This window comes from Sturnira hondurensis, unplaced genomic scaffold (assembly GCF_014824575.4).
Source record: "Sturnira hondurensis isolate 20B ecotype Veracruz unplaced genomic scaffold, ASM1482457v3 Scaffold0021639, whole genome shotgun sequence".
In the NCBI taxonomy this organism is placed as follows: domain Eukaryota; kingdom Metazoa; phylum Chordata; class Mammalia; order Chiroptera; family Phyllostomidae; genus Sturnira; species Sturnira hondurensis.
Window position 1 is genome coordinate 744,717 of NW_028094270.1, and position 24,410 is coordinate 769,126.

The following is a 24,410-nucleotide window of genomic DNA, read 5'->3' on the forward strand; positions in this document are numbered from 1 at the left end:
TGTGATATCCTCAAAACCAACATTCTAAATGGTGCAACTAATATTGTTTGCTCTTAAATTTAATACTTTAATTCTCATTCTCCTGAGCTTAACTCCATGAAAATGTCAAAGTTGGACAAAATTTTTAAATGGAGCAACATAAAATTTTGAAAAAAACAGATACCATGACCTTTCTTGTCTCAGGTCCTCTGCACATGTTCTTTTCAGTGGCTGAAAATTTGTCCTCTTCCTTGGCTTTATCTAGCTAATTGCAAATCATACATTAAAATTTTTCTGGCATCGTTTTAGAAATACCTGATGATTTAGACTGACATTTAAGATCTCCTATACTTTGACTACCACCCATTTATTTATTTGCGTTCTATCTTTTTTTAAGATTTTATTTATTTTTCTTTAGAGGGGAAGGGAAGGAGAGAGGGAGAGAAATATCAATGTATGGTTGCCTCTGGTGTGTCCCCTGTTGGGAACTGGCCTGCAACCTAGGCATGTGCCCTGACTGGGAATCGAACCGTGATCGTCTGGTTCGCAGGCCCGCGCTCAATCCACTGAGCTACACCAGCCAGGGCATATTTGCATTCTATCTTTTAATAAAACACACTCACTGCATAAATGTCCTCTTCCCTCTTATTATTTATGCCTATGTCATTTGCATAAATTTTCTCTTTATACAGAAATCTTTCCTCTCAGGATTAATAGTTTTTTTCTACTCACTCACATGCACTTTGCATGTACTTAGTAATAATATTCTGATTAGAATTACAGGGGTCTGAACATATGTGTCACGTTTGTGTCTGTCTGTATGTTCAAAGTGTTTCCTCCAAATATATTTTTGTTACTCGTGATTAAGGACCATACTTTATTTATTTATGTGCCTTCCATAGAACTTTGAGTGAGTGGCAAGACATGTTCAATGCATTGTTTCTCAAACTTCAGCCCTCATCAAAATCATTCAGACAGTTTGTGAAAATACAGCTTGCTGGATGTACCCCAAGGGTTTCTGGTTCAGAAAGCCTGGGATAGAGTCAAATAATTTGCATTTCTAAGAAGTTAGGGTGATGCTGATGCTGTTCACACAGGAACCACACTTTAAACCACTATTCTATGACAGTGTGATCCATTTCAAATGTGATCCTCTATTAGAATTTCCTGGGGAGAGTTAAAACACACACATATGCACCCCACAAGACCATGCCTGGACTCCACACTGACAAATTTAACTAAGATTTCAGAGGGTAGCGCTTTTCTGATAAAAAAAAATTAACCACCACAACTCCTCAGGTGATTTTAATATGCATCCAGGGTTGAAATCTAGTGTTCTACTGAAGAAGCAGAATCTTGAACAAAATAGAAAATGCTTGGTGGGAGGCTAGGCCAAAGCAAATACCCTAACCTAGTAAGCAAGTGTGAAGTTCACTTCACACTTCGATGTGCCTACAGTTAAGGTGCTGGTGTTAAATCTGGGATGGTTTTCAAAGTGCTGTTGATTTAATGGGCTCATAGTGGTTACATATATAAACCACACTGACTAGCAGAGTTCAGATATCTGTGAAGAAACAGGTTTGGGGCAAGCAAAGAATGAGAATGGCAGGTGGATGGATAAGACCAGGAAAGTGAAAAAAGGCTGGAGGACCCACATCCAATAGAAGTCTACATTTCAAAAGCAGGAAGGAAGAGGGAGTGCTGCAAGATTGCCTTGCATGGAAGATTAGTTGAAAGCCATAGGCTTAAGGCTTTAAGTGAATTGTTGGAGAAAGCATCCAGTCTTGACAAGATTGGCCAAGACTAAGTATGTAATTTCTACCTAATTGAGGAAACAGGTATGTGAGCAAAAAGGCAAGTGTACCTTCTAGAGGCGCATTCTAACAGAACCCCAGAGAGATTTTATTAAAGCCCATGAGCTTTCTCTTTATTCTTAGTTGCCTTAGTTGAGAAAGTAATTTCCACTAGGGGAAAAAAAGGATTTCACTTTATTCCAAGTAATTGGTATTAAATTAGTTCTATAGAATATGTTTGGAGACCAAGTTGATGAGTAGAGATTGTCTAAGCAGCAGGTGTCTCAGATCCATTTCATCACTTAACTACACACCCTGCATAGATTTCAGTTTTCTTGGATTGATTTTTATTTGCAAAACACCTATCTGGGAGTGCATTATAGCGGATGTCTAATTGGTGGTACCTGTCAGATTTTATGCTCTGTTAAGTACCAAGTACATTTTCTCCAAATATACTGTTCCCTAATCCATTTCTCCAAAGTGAGCATCTGAAAGAAATTTAACTTGTTCGAGATTCTAAGAAGGACCCACAGTCTCACAGATTTTAGAGCTTGTGTTCAGAGTGGAATGGAAAATTATAGTCTACAGACATAGCCTAAATCCATTGTGCCCACATACCTCACCAAGAAGGAATATGTGAGTTCTGGGAGGTAAAGTTTACTTCATGGATCTTCTCTCTTTCTCTGTCTTTTAGAAGAATGTGGGAGTGTGCTTTCTACTGGTAGTGGATTGAGTGGTGACCCCCTGAAAAGATACATCCACACCTTGGAAACTGGCTATGCTCTTATTTCAAAAAAGGGTCTTTGAAGATGCAATTTATTTATTTAGAGATTCTGAAATGAGATCATCCCCTAGATTATCCAGGTGGCTTCTAAATTCAATGCTGATTATGATTAGAAGAAACAGAAGAAAAGACCCAGAGGAAAAGGGCAGGTGGAGGTGTGGCAGATTTTGGACTGAGGGAGTTCAAGCTGAGAAGCATATAGAACCAGCATGTATGATGCTGGAAGAAGCAAGAAGAATCTTCCCTAGAGCCTCTGAAAGAAGCTGAGCTGTGAATACCTTGAGATTTGGACTTCTGGTATCAGAATTATAGTCAACTTAATTTTTGTTTTTTTTACACCCCCCAGTCTGTGGTATTTTTTATGGGATCTCTAGATAACTAATACACTATTCAATAACCTGGGGTGGGGTGGGGTGGGGCTTGCACAGGGAAGAAGAGAAAAAAAAGATTGGTAAGTCCCAGGCCCTCCTAAAGGTCATTTTGTTTAAATTTTCTTTGCATTGGCTGTATCCACCAAGGAGGACTTACCCCAATAACAGGTTGTCAACAACCCTTCCCTAAGGCGGAGACTTTCCTTACTTCTACCCTGTCCTTGAAACCAAATAGTGCATGATGGTGGGGCCTGAAGCTGATGGAGTTCTCTGTGGGTGGATTGGTGGAGAGTTATGTGTTTGCACGTAGGGCTGCAGCCAGTCTTCAGGATAAAACAGACCTTTGCAAACTAACAATGCTTAAGATTGAAAAGAACATTTTCTGTGGGATTCCTTGTATACAATGCCCCCTGGGTAGTGAATATAGTTGCTTTTTCTCTCACGAAATAGTCAGTTGGAAAGGCACTGATTTTCCTGGGTGAGTCCACAACCTTCTGGGTGTGTTCCTCATAGTCTGATTGGTGTTCTTAATGCTTACATAGCATTTCTTCTCCTTCCTGTTCAATTTCACTGTGGAATCATGTTTTTTTCTCTTTCAAGTATTATTCAGGAATTAATTAAAATAAAAAATGATTCAGATCTGTTCATTTTTCCTGCCTTTACTATCTCACTGCCATTCAGACAAAGACCTGACACTTGTCTACTTGCAAGTGAACTGCTTGATAAGCTATTCTAGGTGCTCCTGCACCTTGGGAACCTTGGGTTCCCAGGGAGGTATGCCGCCTAAATGGATTGTAGATAAGCTTCCTGAATTTAAATGACTCAATTATATAATATTTGACTTCTATTATTGTCTTGAATATTCAGTGCTAAGTGTTAAAAAGAAAGAGAATCTAGTGGCTATTAAGAATAATTTGTAATAACTTGAAAGTGAGGAGAGAAACCAAGAGCAAAGTCAAATTCTGTAAAGCATAGGAAATTGGAGGAACACCTAGCCCACAGAAACCAGGAGTCCCGACTATAGAAAGGACAAGTGACAACTCTTGCCCTCCTCAAATGTTGTGGCAGAATTTAAAACACAGTATGTAAATTGACAACCTCTGGGCCAGGCCTGACTTGTTTGTATGTGCTTTTGAAGGCGTTAACCAATATTTGAAAAGTAGTACATTTCAAATAAGAATGTGAATTTTTCTCTTGAAAAGACTTGGGTGATCTAACGGAGGCCCACTGTGTAACCTATCTGGCCCATCACACTGAAGTTAAATGTAGTTGAAAGAGAAAGGAGCAGTTGCACTGGGATTATTGCAAAAGACTGAACAAGTTCATGAACCCTGGTTGGTGTGGCTCAGTGGATTGTGTACTGACTTGCAAACCAAAGGGTTGTTGGTTTGATTCTCAGTCAGAGCACATGCCTGGGTTGCAGGCCAGTTCCCCAGCAGCAGATATGCAAGAGGCAACCACACATTGATGTTTCTCTCCCTCTCTTTCTCCCTCCCTCCCTCTCTCTAAAAATAAGTATATAAAATATTAAAAAAAAACTCCACAAGTTAAAGCATCATAAGCTAAAGGTGGGAGATAATAGTGTGAATTCTATTTTTGAAGAAATGGATGTGAAGTTCTACAGTTAATGTTATTTTTTATTCTTTTTTTCCAGCTCCCTTGCTGGCCATACTGCAATCACTAACATGGAGTTAGATCTTAGATAAGTTACTGAATATTCCTGAATCTTTAGTGCCTCATACAAAATGGGAATGATTATAATATTGGATTGGCCAAAAAGTTCATATAGTTTTTTCTATATTTTATTTTAAAAGACACATTTTTCATTATCACCAGTAACTTTATTGCTTTGGAGATTTTGAATATCTTGGCTCGCTCCCACATGGTATAATATTGACTATTCTCAATTAATGTCTCAATTTGATTGCTATCAACTTTAACCTGTCTATTCAACTGTGGAGCATTGTCCAGAGAGAAATCTCCAGCATGAAACTTTGCATACCACTTTTTTTTAAAAGATTTTATTTATTTATCTTAGAAGGGAAGGGAAAGAGAGAGAAAGAGAGAGATATATCAATGTATGGTTGCCTCTCGTGCGTCCCTTGCTGGGAACCGTGAACTGGTCTGCAACCCAGGCATGCACCCTGACTGGGAATTGAACGGCAATCGTGTCATTCGCAGGCCCGCGCTCAATCCACTGGGCTGCACTAGCGAGGGCTGCACACCACTTTTGACACATTCCATTAGTCATAGCACCTTCTCCATAAATGGCACAAATCTTTTACTGCATTTTGGTTGCAATTTGAACTCTTGAAATAATAAAGCATACAATGCCAAAATGTTGTACATTTTCCATCTTCAATATTAAAATAGCTACCTAAAAATTCACCAATTTAGGAACAAGACAAGGTTGTCCACTTTTACCACTTCTATTCAATATAGTATTGGAAGTTTTAGCCACAGTGATTAGACAAGAAAAGAAAATAAAAGGCATCCAAACTGGAAAGGAGATAACAAAACTGTCATTGTTTGACATGATAGTGTACATGACATTATAGTGTACATAAAAATTTCTATAGACTCAACCAAAAAACTCCTTGACCTAATAAATGAATTTGGCAAACCAGCAGGATATGAAGTCAATATTCAGAAATCAAAGGCACTTTTGTATACCAACAATGAAACAGCAGAAGCAAAAATCAGAAAAAAATCCCATTTAATATATCAAAAAGAAAAATAAAATACCCAGGAATAAACCTAGCCAAGGAGGTAAAAGCCCTGCATGCAGAAAAATACACAACACTGAAGAAAGAAATTAAGGAAGACACAAACAAATGGAAACATATACCATGTTCATGGATCAGAAGAATTAACATCATCAAAATGTTCATACTACATAGAGCAATTACAGATTCAATGCAATACCTATTAAAGTACCAATGGCATATTTCACAGACACAGAACAAACACTTCAAAAGTTTATATAGAACCATAAAGAACCCTCAATAGCAGCTGAAATTTTGAGAAAGAAGAACAAAGTAGGAGGGATCACAATACCTGATACCAAACTGTATTACAAAGCCACTGTAATCAAAACAGCCTGGTACTGGAATAAAAACAGGTACATGGACCAGAGGAACAGAACAGAGAGCCCAGAGGTAAATACAAGTTTCTACCATCAATTAATATTTGACAAAGGGGGAAGCAGCATAAAATGGAGTAAAAAGAGCCTCTTCAACAAATGGTGTTGGGAGAACTGGACAGCTACATGCAAAAAAAAAAAAAAAAAAAGAAACTCAAGCACCATCTTACACCATACACCAAAGTAAATTCAAGGTGGATAAAAGATTAAAATAAAGCCGTGACACCATTGAAGTCCTAGAGGAGAACACAGGCAGGAAAATCTCAGATATTTCACACGGCAACATTTTTACTGATATGCCCCTTAGAGGTAGGGACACAGAGGAAAGAATAAACAAATGAGATCTCATCAAAATAAAAAGCTTCTGCATGTCTAAAGAAAGCAGTATTAAAACAAAAAGAACCAACCTTATGGGAAAACATATTTGCCAACGATACCTCAGACAAAGGTTTAATCTCCAAAATATACAAAGAACTCACATGACTCCACTCAAAGAAGATGAGCAACCCAATTCAAAAATGGGCAAAGGACTTGAACAGACATTTTGCCAAGGTGCACATACAGAGGATCCAGACACCTGAAAAGATGCTCGGCATCGCTAGAGATCAGAGAGATGCAAATTAAAACCACAATGAGATACCACTTCACAACAGTCAGAATGGCCAGGATAAACAAAGCAACAAACAAGTGTTTTAGAAGTTGTGGAGAAAAGGGAACCCTAGTTCACTGTTGGTGGGATTGAAGACTGCTACAACCACTAGGAAAATTTCTAAGTATGGAATTTTCTCAGAAAACTAAAAATGGATCTGCCTTTTGACCCAGCAACTCCACTGCTAGGACTATATCCTAAGAACCCTGAAACACCAGTCCAAAAGAACCTATGCACCCCAATGTTCATAATAGCACAATTTACAATAGCCAAGTGTTTGGAAGCCACCTAGATGCCCATCAATAAATGAATGGATCAAAAAAGCATGGTACATTTACACAATGGAATTCTATGCAGCAGAAAGAAAGAAGGAGCTCCTACCTTTTGCAACAGCATGGATGGAACTGGAAAGTATTATGCTGAGTGACATAAGCCAGGCGGTGAAAGACAAATACCATATGATCTCACCTTTAACAGGAACCTAAACAACAAAACAAACAAGCAAGCAAAATATAACCAAAAGCACTGAAATAGAGAACAGGCAGACAGTGACCAGAGGTCAGGGAGCAGGGAATTTCAGGGGAAAAGGGGAAGTATTTACAGGAACTAGTATAAAGGACACATAGATAAAAACTATGGGGGGTGGAAATGGGAGGCAGGTGGGGAGCACTGAGGGGGTAGGCTGGGATGGGAGTAAAGGAGAAAACTGTACTTGAACAACAATTAAAATAAAATTTAAAAAAAGAAAAAAGAAAAAATCAATTTGGTTAAGTTTTTTTCTTCATCTTTCACATGGGTATGCTTTATTGCCTTTCTCAGAACATTACAGCTTTCTCTTTTTTAATTTTAATTATTGTTCAAGTACAGTTTTCTGTCTTCTACTCCCACCTCACCCCACCCATCCAGCCCTCCCCACCTTCCCATACATGATGATATGACAGTTATCACAAAACAATCTAAAAAAATTATTTTGAGTGGCGTTTAAGACAACTGAGTGCTATGAGAGCCATCTTATGGCAAAAACCGAATGAACTTTTTGGCCAACCCAATACCTACCTCACAGGGGTTTGGTGAAGACAAAGTAAGACAGACAACATGACCAGTGCACAGCACCATGAGTAGGACAAAGTTAGCACTTACATAGTGGCTGTTATTTTGACTGTTATTATGAACAAAATGATACTACTTGCTATTAATGCCTGGAAATGGAGAGTTCAAACAAACAAAAAGACCCTAAGTGGCTTAGGTGACTTGTATAGTTGTAAATGATAGAAAAGTTAGTCACTGCTGTACTACACTAGCCTTTGGGGATAAAATGTGTAATTTTCAAAGAATTACTTAACCTATGTGTGGCGTCAGTAAAAATTATGTTTCAATTTGACAGGAGAAAAGAGGCAGTTAGAACAAGAAAAGTGCATTGAGAAGTTTGAAGAAGGCAAGTATCTGATGGGTTAAGAAATGAAAATAACCCATCACTGACTAGTGCTCCTTTTTGTGTCTGGATGATTTCTTTAGGAAAAAGTTATGGCGGCTCATGGAAGCAAAATAATGATGGCATCTTCATGTTTTTTTTTCCTTTTTAAAAATTATTTAATTATTTTTCAAGTACAGTTTTCTGTCTATTACGCCCATACCTTCCCACACCCCCCGTACCCCCTCCCATTTCTACCCTTCTTAGTTGTTGTCCATGTATCCTTTATATTTGTTCCTCTAAATCCCTCTCCTATTTCCCCTGAAATTCCCTCCCCTCTCCCCTCTGATCGGTGTCCCCCTGCTCTCTATTTCAGTGTCTTTGGTTATATTTTGCTTGCTTGTTTGTTTTGTTGTTTAGCTTCCAGTTAAAGGTGAGATCCTATGGTATTTGTCCTTCAACACCTGGCTTGGAACTGGAAAGCATTATGCTGAGTGAAATAAGCCAGGTGTTCATGTTTGGTTTTTATTTGTCTTTCTTCTCCAGGTCCATTTTATTATCAAGTGTAACTTCTTTTTCTAGTCACCATGGTTTTTGGTTATTAAGTTTACATAATTAAGTATGGTTTTGACATTACCTTTTATATCTTAAGGTATGGCTCTCCATAGGATCTAATTATTTTTTCTTTGAAAAGAAGATGTCTTACAGACAGAAGCTACAGATCAGCACTCATTACAAAAACATCTCATTATTTTTAATGAGCAATTTCAATATTTCTGACTCTGCTAAGAGCAGCACATATTCTGTTAAGGAGAGAAGCTTGTTAAAATGTGGTGGCCAGAAACATATGACTTCCAGTCAAACTCTGTAACACTGATTATTGAGTTTAAACATATAATCTTGTAGGTTTATGTCAGCTTTACAAAGGAGCATTGGTACAAGCATGCTTCCTTTGAAAGAATAATTAGGTATGTTGTTTTTCAATTTGTTATTTGTGTCTTTGAAATTCTTCTAAAAATGAATAATTTTAACTTGAGAACAAAGAATCATTCAACCTAGCTGGCCAAACAAATTCAACAGAAAAAAAATATGAAAATAAGAAAAGTAAGAACACCTATATAAGTAACATTTATTTGCCTTAAATATCTTTGTGATAAAGCTTAGGAAACAGAATTTTGCATATGGAAGTATAAACTGGGCCAGTCAGGGATGTGAAGAGCCCATAAAGTTGGTGGTAGAAGGCTCCCAACCTAGAAAATTAATATGTAGGTTCGGTTTCCTGGTATTTCTTCAAACATCCAGAACTAGACATTTTAATATCCAAAAGATAAAATAGCAATTTATTAGAAAAATTGTAATTTAATAAATTCTATTTTTAATTTCATGAGCTTTTTTTTGAAATTATCAGGCATTTAAAAAGAAATAAATTTTTGTCAGCTTTGAATACCTTGAATGACCAGAAAAAAAGCATTTTTCCCCAAATTATGTTTTTAATTCAATTTATTGGGGTGACTAGCTTGAATAACCCTACTGGTTTAAAGTGTACAACTCAATTACCATCACCTACACACTGCATCATGTGCTCATTGCCCCAAGCAAAGTCTATTTTTGCCACCCCCACTTGTTTTTTTTAAACCCTCACCCAAGCATATGTTCACTGATTTTTAGAGAGGGAGAGAGAGAGAGAGAGAAAGAGAGAGAGAGAGAGAGAGAGAAAGGAACAGAGAGGCATTGATGTGAGAGAGAAACATCAATCTGTTGCCTCCTCTAAGCAACTCAACCAAGGATTGAACTGAAAATCTTTTGGTATATGGGATGATGCTCCAACTAACTGAGCCACTGGGTCAGATACTCTCCCCACAAATTATGTTTTAATGGTGAACTTAGTCCATCCTTTCCTAACTAGTTGTAATTTAGCTTGATGACTTAAGATATTGACATTAATCATTTGTTGTTATTTGAATTTTATATATTTGTTTAAATAAATTCAGCTTGTCAGATCTATACACTAATTATTTTCAATGTTTTTTTCTATTCTCTATAATTAAAAAATCATAAAGTAAAAATAATTGTATTCTTTACACATAGTTTAAGAATAACTAACTCATTGTGAAAAGGCAAGGTATAATTATTATTCAACATGTTTATTTTTGCCAAATAACATGTTTCTAAATTTGATAAAATTTCTTTGTGCATGATATGAGATCAACTCATTAAAAAGAATGCCTAAGCAGATGTCTTAATATGTTAAAAAATTGGTTATGATTGTTGGCATTTTATGAAATTCAAGCAAAATTCTATTGATATAGAACCAATTTTGGCTTAAAAACTTATTTTTTCTGGAAATATCCCTTAAGTTTTTGTTCTGTGCAAGACATTATTCTAATTGCTATAAGCTTTTTCAAGATAAATAAAATAAATCTGGTTTCAACTTCTTTTAAAGAATTTACAATCTAAATACAAATCAAAAAATGCACACACACATTTGACAACATGTGGAAAAACATAAACAGATGCTTATAAGAGGTACACAGAAATAAATGGAGCCTCGCTCTCCCCTCGGGCTGCATCCCCTCAGTGTGGCACCTGCTGCTGAAGGGGTCACTGCACATTGAGCAGATACTGTCTGGTGTCAGCCACCTTCAAATGACCCAGGAAAATGTGTGTAGCAGAAGGGTTTCTGAGTCCTGGTTGGATAAATAGATATGAGAAGAGACTAAGAATAGTTTAAATTTTTCTAGTATGTAAAAAATTAAAACACGAAATTCAAATGTAAATGTTCCAATAAATTGTAATAAGGATAACAGAAAAAAACGCTCATCAGAGACTATTGCCTTATCTCTGCACAGGCTGTGTGTGTCCTGACACATTAGAAACGTTGCCTTATATCTGTCTTTTAAAAAATCCCCCTAGCAAGCTGGGTAATGGGGTTTGGTATCAGACCCAGCCATTCAATTTTTATTTTTTCCTGAGTTGGCCAAGGATTTATAATTAGTTCAAAAAAAAAAATTATTCAACAGTGTATCCATAGTCTTCTGAAAGTATTCTCTTTATTAAAAATAATCTATTTGAGAGCTGTACTGGGTTGAATTGTGCCCCTTCCCAAAAGGCATGTTGAAGTCTTAACCTCCTCTACTTCTGAATGTAACCTTATTTAGGCATTATTTGAGATGTACTTAAATAAAAATGGTTAAGGTGTGCCCTAAACCCAATGACTAGTATCCTTATAAGGGAAGGGACATTTGGACACACATGGACACACATATACAGAGGGGAAAAAACAATGCAAAAACAGAGGGAAGATTAGGAGAGATTTGGCTACAAACCAGGTAACACCAGCATTACCAGAAACCGTGAGGAGCTAGGAAACAAACCTAGAGCAGATTCTTCCCTCAGAGTCTTCAGAGAAAGCTTTGTCACACTGACACCTTGATTTCAGACTTTATCCCCCAGAACTGTGAGAGAATAAGCTTCTATTGTTTCAAGCCACCCAATTTAGAGTACTTTGTTACAACAGTTGTAGGAAACTCACATTGGAGCAAAGAAATGGTGAAAGAAATGGGTGGTCTATATCATGTTTCCTATCCTACCACTGTCTCCAATAAATGAACATTTATGTTGAGATTTTGTATCAAATATGCTTAATATTAATAGCCTTCATGCAGTGTTGGTATGAGAAAAAATTATGATACTGTGTTCTGGAAAAATTAGGCTCTGTCACTGATTTTAAATCTTCTGGAAAGGGGTATCCTTGGCCATTCTGTGCCTTACTGAAAATCATTGACTACGCAGGAGACCCCGAGTTACCTGAAACCCCTGGTATGGGGCTTGAGAAAAGGCGCCCTGGCAAGATCTCAGACATGGGGTACCAGAAAGGTTTATTTAGTATCTGATGTGGCTTGGCAGTGTTTCTTAGAAAGCACAATGAACTTGGACACAATAGACCTTAATTTGATTCATAACTTTGTAACTATTAGAAAGTGACCTTGTACTTGCTGAGGAACCTCTCTAGACCTCATCAGTAATATGAGGGTCTTGTAGGAGATGGACTTTAATGTTCTTTTCAGCTTTCTAATGCAATGATTCAGTAGATGAATAATATCCTGAAAATAATATAAAGATTCTGACTTATGCAACTGAAATTTAAAATTTACTCACCTGTAAGTATAGGCTTTCAAGTAATTTTAATTAGTTCTTGTTAAATTATGTAGTTTATGTTATTTGTATTTTGTTATAAATGAACTGAAACTCTTATCCATGGTTGATTTTGCTAAGAATTAAGGGAAAGGAAGTAATTTGAATTTCAAATTTCTAACCCATTAAATATGAAATGAATATTTAAAGATGAACAATAAAATTGGGCTACACTTTTGGAAAATATTCCTGCTTGCTAAAGTCAGAATTATACAGTCACGACCTTTAAAGTAAAGTACAGAGTTTCAGATAAGTGCAGTAGTTGCAGATTATATTTTCTAAAGAATTCAGTCCAAAGTGATATATGCCCTTTCATCTTTCCTTTCAAAGAACAACAAACAATTTATTTAAATAAAATGAGTGTTCGGGAATGTTAAAATGACATGACTGTCTTCCACGCTTCCATATTAATATGGGTTCTCCCCAAAGGTTCATAATGTTTGGTGCTCAGTCATGCTTGTCTTGGCATTTGAAATTTCTCCAGTAGATTTGCATTGGGGAGTCTGGAAAGAACTTGGAGATGCCTATTTTGGCTTTCTCTTCAGATGACATGTCATACTGAATGCTACACTGGTGGCAGAATCGAGGCAAAGGAAGCACAGAGTCTCACAACAAATTTGATTTTGTCTGAGATAGCATAACACCTGTACATAATGCACGTGACAGTTACTCCATGGATTGGGATACATGTGTTAATGTCGTATTCTCACATTCTACCTTACCCACTTTCATTAACTAAGTAACTCATTTTGTTTATGTGTATATTTTATTCTACTGTCTCTAAATTTACTGCAAATTAAACTTTGGCTGATACAACAAAAGTATAAGAGAAATATGAGGTCATTTATAATAAACTATAGATTCCTTGGCACTTGTATACTCATAGTGTCTGCATGGTACTACTCTACGTGAATTGCACAGTGGAAAGATTTTTGCTAGGTGTATTCCAGCAACACCATGCACACATCCCCTCCTGGATGAAATACTGGCACCATAATGAAGATTCCTGCTGCATAATAAGCCCAGGGGTTAACAAAGGAGCTTAATTGTTAAGAACTTGGGCCCTCTAGAGCCACTACCTGGATTTACTCAGCTCTGCCACTTACTAGCTGCCTGACCTTGAGCAATTTACTTAATCTCTCTGTAGATTGCATGCCATAAAAAATAAAATGGGAATGATAAGAGGACTTTCCTTTGAGGACTGAGTTAATACATGTAAGACACTTAGAACAGTACTCAACATAATGAGCACTTGATAAATCACAGCTGTTATTATTAATGAGAATTTAAAGATGGGTAACTAGAGAAGCAATTTTGGGGAGGGAACATAAGTATGCATCGTCTACAAACATCCCAGGGAGCAATTATATAAAATTCTACAGTCGAATCTTGCAGTTTGAATATTTTAAATTCTAGTTGTGGTTGGTCAACCAAGAGCACATTAAACTGAATTGTGAGTCTATATTTTTGCACTCCTAGCTAGCTCTTTCAGAATGGCTCTTATGGGCTGAGAAAGCACATGTAAGTTGAATTACAAATTCCTTTTCTTCCTTCTCACTGAAGAATCATGTGGATAAATGCAAAGCTAGCAGAAGAGCCATAACAACTTTGAGTGACTGAAGAGTATGGTTAAGACAGAAATGATCATCTCATTGGCAGCCTTTGTAGCCCCGGCCGCAATGAGGGAATGGAGAGGGAGAGCAACACAGGGCAGATGAAGGATTGTTTCCGTGCTGCAGAGGGGGTCTGGGGTTGCCTGAAATAGCCTAGGTCTCCTATAAATCCATAAGTACCTTATATCATGACACAGTTGTCAATAAAAGAAATGTGTCTTGAAAAGTTCATTTGAATGTTGCCACCTCGCCGTCTGAGTAGAACCCAGTAAACAGAGAAACTGGCAACAAGTTAGAAAGGTCATTGTCCTGCAGTTTGAGATAAGTCTGTCATTCATGAACCACCTGCCCAATAGCCTGACCAAGTGCAGCCTCTCTTCCTGCTACCCAGCTGTCTGTCTCCTCACCCACACATCATCTCCGTGAAAAGGGAAATGAGTGTGTGTTTTTTTTCGTGCACCCTTTTTCTTCCTTATTACTTCTTTGCTTGTGAATCTGCCCATGACTGCAGCAAGAGGTAGCATGAGCCTTGCCCAGACACAAAGCTGCTGTGTGTGCTGTTGCTTTCTGGCTTCAGAGCAAAGGTGGATGCAAACCATGACTTCACTTCTGTAGAACAAAGAAGGGTAGCTATCTTTCAGAGTGACAGGACTAAACTTGTATTGAAACAGAATTTTCAGAAAATCTCTCCCATCACCTGATTAGGAGAACTGATTTGGAAGTTGTCTAAATAATAGTAGGGACACTGACATTTATTGCAAGCTGCAAGTGCAAGAAACACAAGCCCTGTGATATAGGTGATCCCTACAGAATGTGGTTGTTTCAGTGGAAGATCAGGCAGACTAGGGCAATGGAGGAATGATGTGTCTCACTGCCTCACTCACGGCAATTACTGTAGTCTGTTTATACAGTAATGTATTTTCAAATTTTGGGGTCAAAAAGTCCAGAGGAGTATTTTTGTTTCTATAGCCTAATTAACATAGCATAAACTCACAGTTCTGGCCACCAGAGACTCTATCTATGTATCTTTAAACTTGAACATATTAGATATCTTAATATATGACTGATCGGATCAGGACCTAGTTAGTGGGACATCTTTGTTATGTTCAGGGTTTAGAATTTTACTCATCACTAAGCACATCATCGAAGTTTAATCTTCAACTTGCTTATGTTTCTGTCCCTAATATATAGCTCTGTGCTGAATACATATTAGGCAATTAGCTTTTTTTAGTAGATGAATGAATACATGGCTATTAAATTACTATTCTAGTTATATAAATATTTAAATAAAAGATTAAAAATGTAAAAAGTGAGAAAAACCAAGTATGTTGTGATACCCCTGCTCATTTCTTTTAAGAATAAAAACATGAATGAAAACTTAGACCTACCATTAGGAGCCATATGATGGGTATTGAGCAGAGATCTAGAGTTTTCCATTTTTGACTGTAAGAAGAGAATGTAGAATGTGTTCCCTTAGCTGCCCTTGGAATGAAATAAGTGAGCATATCTGCAACCTCTAAAGTCACACATGTATGTGAAATACTGTCAAGAGGGAGACCGAACTAGAAGGGGTCAGAGATGGAAGCACGTTTCAGTTTATCTATATGAATCCTACCTCCCAAACTTGAAAACTGGGGTAAGAAAGGAGTAGTCACACAACATTTCTACACAGCAATATTTTGTTGCAGCTATTAAAATAAGAAGACTGAGGCCCATCACTGTGCAAGGCATATGATATAGTAAAAAATTACTAAATTTTACATATGGCTTGATTTTAAGTATGTAAAGTTTTTCTCATGGAAAAGATAATTTGTTTCAAGCATTCTGTTATGTAGAATTTAGAAAAAAATTTCTAAAAAGGTCCAGGCAGTAATTTGTTTTGGTTTTGCAGGCCAAGAGACTTCACACTCTACCTTTTTATCATGAAAATAACTCAAAGGCATTATGTGAATGTATAAGCATGAATGTGTTCATGGGCCATATAAAATAAGGAATGGCTAGATTTGTTTCAGTGGCCACAGTTTGGCCACCCATGCTTCATTCATTAACAAATGTTTTTTTTATTAAACAAATATTATGTGCTAGGCACCGTATTACGTATTGGGATGGAAAGGTTAATAAAGTCTGATTTTTATGTCCCAGTATGTCATAGTCAAACTATGGTCACACACTTGTTTGTAAATTAAAAAGTGATGTACGGCCCCAGCTGGTATAGCTCAGTGGGTTGAATGAGGGCCTGTGAATCAAAGGGTCACTAGTTCGGTTCCTAGTTGGGGCACATACCTGGTGGCAGGCCAGGTCCCTGATATGGGATGCACAAGAGGCAACCACACATTGATGTTTCTCTCCCTTTCTTTCCCTCCTCTTCTCTCTAAAAATAAATAAATAAAATCTTTTAAAAATGTGATTTGCAAATTAATTCTCTCTTTACCTTGTTAACATATTTTTAGTTGTTTTAACCTGATATACACTTCTTCTTGCAATGTGCCTTAAGAATCGGTACAGAGGACATGAATGTGAGTTAAGTATGCGTGGAGTCTATATGAATAATAATTCTCCACTGGATATGACTTACCTTCATAATATGGGGTTTTAATATTATAGCTTAGATCTGCAAAGGAAGAACAGAACTCAGGGTTAATATTGAAATTTGCCTTCAAAGACAACAGAGTCAGTGAACTACAAAATTCCTGCGATCTTTTATGGAATATTCGTGCTTGACAAATCCCACTCTGTGTACTATTACTGCTCAAAGAGAGCTCAGGGGATATGGAGTAAATGCTGCTACAGAGGAGATAAGACTTCAGAAAGAAAGGCTGCAAACAGAAACGTGCGTTTTTATAAAGAACTAAATTGTGTACTTGCTAGTAAGAATATAATTGAAGTTTAATTAGGAGTGCCTTGTAGAAGTGGGGTAAGTACAGATTTGAAACATTTGATGGCTTTGCCAGACAATGTTCTCTACATGCTGGAATTTGGACAAAAATTCTTATCAAATAATGTTGTAATCAAAGACACTGAAATAGAGAACAGGGGGACAGTGACCAGAGGGGAGAAGGAAGGGAATTTCAGAGGAAAAAGGGGAAAGGTTTACAGGACCTAGTATAAAGGACACATGGACAGCAACTAAGGGGGGTGGAAATGGGAGACAGGTGGGGAGCACTGGGGGGGGGTGCTGGGATGGGAATAAAAGACAGAAAACTGTACTTGAGCAATAATTAAATAAAAATTATATTAAAAATAATGTTTTAAATTCAAAAATGTTCAATAAGTATACTGATTATCTTTTATGTTCTGAACTCAGTGACTTTTTGAGGTTTGAGGGAGTAAAAAAATTACTTTTTGCCTACAAGATAGTCCTATGCATAGTTAGCCATTTAACTTAGAGCATGTTGGTCATGAGCTTGCTTTTCTCCCATGTGGAAATTTTGTTTGCTCTCCAGTCCAGAGGAGACCAGGTAGTGGAGGAAAAACCACCTCAAAAATCCCTTTCATCCCACATAAAATAATGTCTGAAAAAGGAGCAGTATATTGTAGAGATACCTACACTCAGAGACAAGTCTACTTGTCAAATCAAGTACATGTAAGGTTTCTTCAACATGATGAAGAGAGGGTTAAGCCTGCTGGTCCTATGGTGTTTTATAGCTAGGCACATGTTTCTCCTACTTAATGATTTACATGCATTTGTTACTTGTATCCTACTAGGATTGATAAGTATATTGCTGGCAAATCATCCTAACTCATTTGGTACTCATTACTCATTTGGTTCCTGTGTTGTTTCCAAGGAGCACTGGAAAGAATGAAAATCTGGGCTGCATCACAAGCTCTCAATTTTGTGACCTTGGATTGCTGCCAAAACTCTATGTGTCTTGCCTTCCTTATGTCTGCAAGGATGAAACTAGCATGTACTTTATGGGCTTACTAGAATATGCAAAGCACTTAGGTACCTGACAGATATTATAGTATCTTTCATGAAAATTAAAACTACTAATAAGAATACCAATAAATATATACACAGATAAATACATATATGTGTATCTATCATCTATAGATATATATATATATCTATCATATATTATACACACACACACACACACACACATGGTTTATAACTAAAGTTTAGGCAACAGTTCTGTCCTTGTGCTTATTCTGAAATTAATTTCCAATCTTTCCTTGAATTATCAGCAGAATAAAAAGGCATTACATATTATTAACACCTTGGAACCCAAAATTTGGACATTTTTAATAAAATTATTTTGACAATTAACAAATTTTGCCACTAATTATTTTTAATTTAGAGGTAGAGTTCTTCACATAACAAACAAAAATTCTACTTTATATTGATTATCTGGATATTTAAAATATAGCATATGCAACTTGATTATTCTTGATGCACATTTTCATGATTTTTTCTTTTTTAAAGTATATTTATTAATTGTGATATTACACTTGTCCCATCTTTCCCTCCCCTTTATTTCCCTTGGCACTGCACCCACCCTTTCCCAACAGCATTTCCCTCCTTCAGTTCATGTTCATGGTTCGTACATATAAGTTCTTTAGCTTCTCCATTTCCCATACTATTCTTAACCCCCCTTCCATCTATTTTGTGCCTACCACTTATACTTCTTATTCCTTGTACATTTTCCCCATTCTCCTCTCTTCCCCTATCCACTAATAGCCCTTCATGTGATCTCAATTTCTGTGATTCTGTTCTGTTCTAGTTGTTTGCTTAGTTTGGTTTTGGATGCTTTGTTTTTAGGCTCAGTTGCTGATAGTTGTGACATTGTTGTCATTTTATTATTCATAGTTTTGATCTTCTTAGATAAGTCACTATAGTATTCATACAATAAGTGATTGGTGATGAACTCTATTAACTTGACCTTATCTGGAAAGCACTTTTTTCTGCCCTTCCATATTAAATTATAGCTTTGCTGGATAGAGCAGTATTGGATGTAGGTCCTTGCCTTTTATGACCTGGAATATCTCTTTCTAGCCCGTTCTTGACTTCAAGGTTTCTTTTGAGGAATAGGCTGAGAGTCTTATGGGAACTCCTTTGTAGGTAACTCCCTTTTTATTCACTTATCTACTGGTAGGCACTTAGGCTGTTTACAAATCATGGCTTTTGTAAATAACACTGCTATAAACATAGGGGTGCATATTTTTTTTGTATTTGTGTTTCAGGGTCCTTGGGATATATTCCTAGAAATAGAATCACTAAGCCAAAAGGAGTTCTATTTTTAATTTTTTAGGGATATTCCATATTATCTTCCACAGTGGCTGCACCCAACTGTATTCCCACCAACAGTGTACTAAGGTGCCCTTTTCTCTGCAACCTGGCCACTTGTTTGTTGATTTATTCATGGTAGCCATTCTGACAGGTGTAAGATGCTATTTCATTGAGGTTTTAATTTGCATTTATTTGATGATGAGTGATGTTGAGCAGTTTTTCTTATGTCTATAGGTGCATTGCATGTCCTCTTTGGAGAAGTGCCTATTGAGATCTTTTGCCCATTCCATAGTCTGGTTGTTTGTGTTCTTGGCATTGAGTTGTATTAGTTCTTTGTATATTTTGGAGATTAAACCCTTGTCAGATGCATCATTGGCAAAAATGTTCTCCCATACAGTGGATTTCCTATTTGTCTTGCTGATATAAGCTAGTAAAAATCCCATTAAGACTTTTAGCTGTACAGAAGATTTTTAACTTGATGTAGTGCAATTTATTTATTTTCTGCTTTCTTTCCAGTGCCTGAGGAAATATATTATAAAAATATTTCTACATCAAATATCTGAAATTTTACTCCATATTTTTTCTTCTGGCATTTTTATGGTTTTGCTATTTACATCTAAGTCATTTATCCATTTTGAGTTTATTTTCATATATGGTATAAGTTGGTGGTCTAGTTTTGTATTTTCTTGTTCTTTTCATGTACCACTCCAGTTTTCCCAACACCGTTTATTGAAGAGACTGTCTTTGCTCCATTGTATGCTTTTGCCACCTTTGTCAAGTATCAATTTCCCATACATGCATGAGTTTATTCCTGGGCTCTGTGTTCTGTTCCATTGAGTTGTTTGTTTGTTCTGTGCTGGTACAGGGCTGTTTTTATTATAGCAGCCTTATGATATAGTTTAGTAGCAGGAGTTGTGATAGTGGCATGATACAAAATTAATACCCAGAAATCAATGGCATTTTTGTACACTAATAATGATCTATCAGAAAGAGAAACTGAGAAAAAAATTCCATTTACTGTTGCAAGAAAAAAGTAAATAAAGTACCTAGGAGTGAATTTAACCAAGGAGGTAAATGATCTGCACCCCAACAGCTATAGATCACTGAAGAAAAAAATCGAGGAAGACACAAGTAAGTGTCAGCATATACAATGTTCATGGATCGGAAGAATTAACAACATTAAAATGATTATTCTACCCAAAGCAATTTATACATTTACACAATTCCTATTAAAATACCAAAGACATTTTTCACAATACTAGAATAAATACTCCAAAAATGTATATGGAGCCAAAAAGAGCCCAAATAGCCTCAGTAACCTTATGAAAGAAGAACAAAGCTAGGGATAGCATGTTTTCTCTATTAATAATTATTTTAATTGTTTTTTCCAAATATTAATATTTTAAAATTATTAGAATTTTTATTTTTTATTTCACCCAGGTATAGACCATAAATTTAGCAATTTAAAAACAGAATTTTAAAATCAAACCTTGTATATTCTCTATTCTCTTTTATAAAAGAGAATCTCTTTTATTCTCTGTACAGTTTTATGTACTTCTTTGTTTTTATGGGTATACATTTCAATATTTCCTGTTTTCAAGCTTTGTTTTAAATAACCAAAAAACATTAAAAATCAAAAGGATAATTTTTTATATTTGTTGAATGATTTTATTTGATATCTAATTCCAAACTAGTAGCAAAATACAGAGGAAAAATTTGTCACCCCCAAATTAGAAATCAGTACTATGGTAGAACATTTAAGATGATTTAACAAAGTAGCTCTTCAAAGTGTTGGACATTTTAAAAATCTGTAGAAATTTTACAATCCAAGAATTAAAGAAAAATGCCTACTTCCCCATTAAAGTAGTCTTCGTATTCAACTTCTTTAATATGAATTGTGTAGTTGAGTTTTCAACAATCATGGCTTGGTAAAATACGTCAGGAAGTTTAAACATAAGCATGAATAATATATTTACCGTGACTAATTACAGGTAACATCCTACTCCATCAATTTGTTAATTTAGTAAGAATATTGTTTTTACCTCTACCAACATTTTTATTTCCACTATTATATTCAATATTCAAATTTTGATAAAAATAATATCATTCATAAGCATATAAGATGCTTTTTACATTTAACATTGTGATGGTTAATTTTATGTATTAATTTGCCTGGGCCATGGTGTCCAGGTAATTCATCAAACAGTATTCTAGGTGAGAATAACAGAATAACAAAATGCTTCAAAATTAATCCTAAACTCAGCAAACATAAAAAGTAGACTAAGCTAAAATCTGGTGATTGGTCATGATTCTTACCACCAATGGTCGGCGTGGGCATAACCAATGTGTTTTGCTATGGAGCACAGCTTTATCCATATGTGTGACAGTAAGTTGACAGTTCAATAGAAGGAAAAAATCTTGTTTTAATACTGACTAGATTATACAAAACCTTGAGCCCACATATAGTTACATATAAGGAGGATTTAAAGAATATGGCCCATTAGAGAGATGCTCAATTACAAATCTCTCTGTATTTGTGAACTGAAAACTAGAGCATTCATTAAAGCCTTTGCTGTCTCTTTCCCCTCTGTTGATAGCATTCTGAAATTCTCTGGTAAATTAAATCCTAGTGCTTTAAGTTTCAAAGTCATGCTTTTCATTACCTACTCTTTCCTCCATGTTTTCATTATGTACCTTGTACACGTAATTATAAATAATTGTTTATGTTCCTGTCTTCCATAAGACTCTGTCCAGGACAAGGCCATGTCTTAACATTCCTTGTATCTAAACACTCATTTGGTGTTATTTAAAACATAGTAATTAGCTCAATATATTTCTTGAAGAAACATCAAGGTTACATCCACTTTCTTGTCCTATGTTCCTATGAATGTCTTTATAAATTGTCCTACGAACTGTCACTAATGATTACCATTTTTAAATTCAGACTAACTTAAAATATAAAAAAATTCATAGAGCTCAGTGTGATAGTTAGACTATTAGTAACTATACCTAGAGACAAAAATAGTACCCAAAGCAATTCTGGTATAACAATGAAGTAAATATATATGCAATAGCATTTGTGTAATTTTTAAAAACCTGTAATACAGAGATATGTATGGCCATATGTAAGCCTTTGGCACTGTGGGTGAAGAAGACAATTTTATGTAAATGGAGGCATTACATCTATCTGCAGAAACCTAGTCTTCTTTCCACTACAGATCATTAGAGCCACAGTGTTGGGTGTATGATGCTCATGATGAATAGCAATTTTCACACAACAATTATGAAATACTGCTTAAACAAGGGAACAATTTAATTCATATTTAAAATTATCCAGTAAATTGTCATTGAGGTTGCTTTTAAACCATCAACAAACATTTTCAGTAACTGAAACTGGCCTCCTCCTACAAAAATGGCCATTTTTCAAATCATAAAAAAACACTTAAGAACATAGTTTGTTTTAGGGAGAACAATATGTCTAAAGCACCTCCCTTTCTTAATAACATTAGGCTTTTCCTAATCAGAGCCCCCATTTAATGTTTGAAAAATTTAAAGACTGTCCTTAAGTATAAAATGTACGCATGCAGAAACACACAGAGGAGGCCGTGTTTCTATTTCAAGGGAACATTGTGTTTACCCTATTGCCTATCATCATAATACTTGTCTGAATTGTTGTTGAAAGTCATTCATCATCTTAGAAGTAAATAATTTTTCTGATATGGTAAGGAAAAGTACATCAATACAGAGAATCATGATGGCATGATTATAGTAATTATCACATGTAACATGGGTAGTTGCTACCATTTAATCCTGTTCTAATTTATTGTAGAACTAGTTAAAGTCTCAGTAGAGAGAATACACAAGATGAGCTAACATTAATGAATTTTTGTTCACTGGAATGAGAAAAATAAAAATTTCTAAAAAGGCAAATTTTTGGCTAGTGGCTAAGACAAATTTTAATTTCCCTTACCTATATGTTATTGAGAGGCATTAAAATAACCTTCAACTGGGAATCATACTTTGAATCTGCATCTAAGAGACAAGAAAGTAGATAACAGACTTTTAAAATATCCAACATTTTCAAAAGTTGTGCTAATTTGTTTTGTAGATTATCATTTTCTTCTACTAGATTATTGATATTCAAGGCCAAAAGTTTCATTATTTTTATTTGTTCACTAAATGCCTAACAGAGTTCCTTGTATACAGCAAGCAATCCATGCTATGCTGGGTATGACTCATGCTGGTTTGCTAGAGCTAATTGTTAGATTTTCAGGAAATGTACAGACTGTTTTGTGTCAACTTGATCACTTGAAATCAGGTGCAGTACGGGTATTTACACACTGTGGTATATTAGGCATGGAAAGGGCTTTTCCATCAGAAGGCAGGTTGTTAAATATTTACTGGCCTACCACCAGAAAGCACTATAGAAATGGTGAGTAAAACAAGAATGAGCGAGTGACAAAAATGTGAGAGTGATACTCTGCAATAATAAAAAAGAAATGCAAACCACTTATGAAATTAACACAAAGCATTAAAGAAGATAAAATATCTGTAATTTAGTGTTAAACAGGCTTACAGTTCTATTTGGGCTCTAGCACTGACTAGTTGTGTACTCTTATGAAGAGTATTTATGCTCTTTAAGTTTTAAGCCATTTCCACTATTTTAGGATACCAAGAGAAGCCTGAAAAAGAGAACCTTCACCTGAGCCTGCTGGCAACTTGATCCTGGACTTCTAGCCTCATAATTGTTGTGAATCAAATGCAACAACGATGACCACTTTGAAGTAGTTAACGATGAAAAGAGTACTACTAATATTTAGGTGCAGGTGCTAAGGATGACTCGCTCATTGTTGAAGCAGGAACAATGAATTAGGAAGGCAGCTGTAACACTGGCAACTTTGTATATGTCTGTACAGCCAGTGGTTTCCCTTGAGAGCTTTGAAATACTACCACCTGTGGCCCTAGAGTTAAATGTGGTTCAGGGTCTGTGTGTATTAGTGGACAACATGTAGTAGCTGTGGAGGGAGATGCAGAATCAGAGATGAAGAGGAGCAGGATGTAAAACTCTTATTTATATCTGGAAAGCAATCTATTCCTAGAAGTGATAGCAAAGTTCCACAGAAAAAAAGTAAATTTGCCTCTGATATAGATAATGATAATGATTTGATGTTGATGATGAGAAAGCTGAAGAAAAACTTCCAATAAAGAAATCTGTATGCAGTTTTCCAGTAAAAAAAATGCACAAAA